This window comes from Mandrillus leucophaeus, unplaced genomic scaffold (genome assembly GCF_000951045.1).
Source record: "Mandrillus leucophaeus isolate KB7577 unplaced genomic scaffold, Mleu.le_1.0 Scaffold11, whole genome shotgun sequence".
Classification (NCBI taxonomy): domain Eukaryota; kingdom Metazoa; phylum Chordata; class Mammalia; order Primates; family Cercopithecidae; genus Mandrillus; species Mandrillus leucophaeus.
Window position 1 is genome coordinate 1,171,620 of NW_012099209.1, and position 1,149 is coordinate 1,172,768.

The 1,149-nt window shown below is 59.4% G+C and overlaps 1 protein-coding gene across 3 annotated transcripts in view; it reads left to right on the top strand.

Moving 5' to 3' along the window:
- Positions 1–1,149, top strand: part of DDA1 (DET1 and DDB1 associated 1) — an 11,632-nt gene that overhangs the window by 2,746 nt on the left and 7,737 nt on the right. The window lies entirely within an intron of this gene.

A 1,149-nucleotide genomic window follows, 5' to 3' on the forward strand; every position in this document is an offset into this window, starting at 1 on the left:
GGGGAGGTACCAGTCCAGCCAGGGAGGTGGATGTGTAAACAGATGGCCTCGCTGGGGTGTGAGGGAGGCTCTGGGAGAGGCTCCCAAAGTGTCGGGGGAGCAAAGGGGCCAGGGAAGGGGTTGGAGCTGGTGGGGAGGTTAGCAGGTATTTGCCACATGGAGGCATGAGGGGCATTCCTAGAGGGTGCGTGTGGCAGAGGGTGTGTGTGATGGTAGTCCAGCAGAGGCAAGCTGGGACAGGGCTTCGAAGGTGGACAGGGACCCCTCCTCACCCTTCAGGTCTTAGTGCCTCCATCCCTGCGTCTGGGCAGCCCTCCCTTATCCCCCAAATGGGCCAGAGCTCTGCCTTGCACCTCACACTGTGCCCTCAAGGCACCCTTTCCTGCAGCCACTTCCTGTCCACTGTGCAGCTCTTTGCCCCACACCATCCCAAGGCCAGGTGCACATCCATGGTGGCTCAGTCCAGTGCCCTGGTGCCTGCTGGGGCCCCAGAACTTGCTGAATGAATAAAGCTGGCCCAGCAGCCAGGGGCTGAGCTGAGGCTGGCATCCTAGGGTGGAGGGGAGGCAGGTTTGAGGGACTTTGAACTAGTCCTGGGGCAGTAGGTCATCCAGATGTGACGGCTGCGTCCCAGGTGGGAGGGGGAGGCCCACCCAGCCACATTCCGGCTTCCTGAGAGGGACCAGCAGACGAGGGGCCAGATGTCATAGAATTGGGGACACTGCTGCTCCTGCCTGTTCCAGAGGATGGTGGGAAATTGAACAGCAGCTTCTACCAGGGCAGCTCTCTTGGGCCTCAGGAATCAGGGGATGGCCCTCCCTCCCAGCTCTGTAGCCTGCAGGGGCTCCAGCCCTTGCTTTTCAGGTGTGTGATGAAGAGAAGGAGCTTGGAATCCGAGGTGGGGTACATGTGGGTTCAAATCAGCCCCTGGTTTTCTGACTGAGACTGGGTGACCTCTCTGCCTCCGTGTCCTTGCCTTTGATAGGGAGACACTACCTCCTGCCTCGTTGGGTCAGGAGATCATACATAATGAGCTCAGGAGAGCCCTGTTTAGGGCAAGCCTTGTGGGGAGACTCGCAGCAGACAGTCTCGCCACTGGCCCACTCCAGATGTCACTCACAGCGTTGGATTGAAAATGACTTTTTTGAC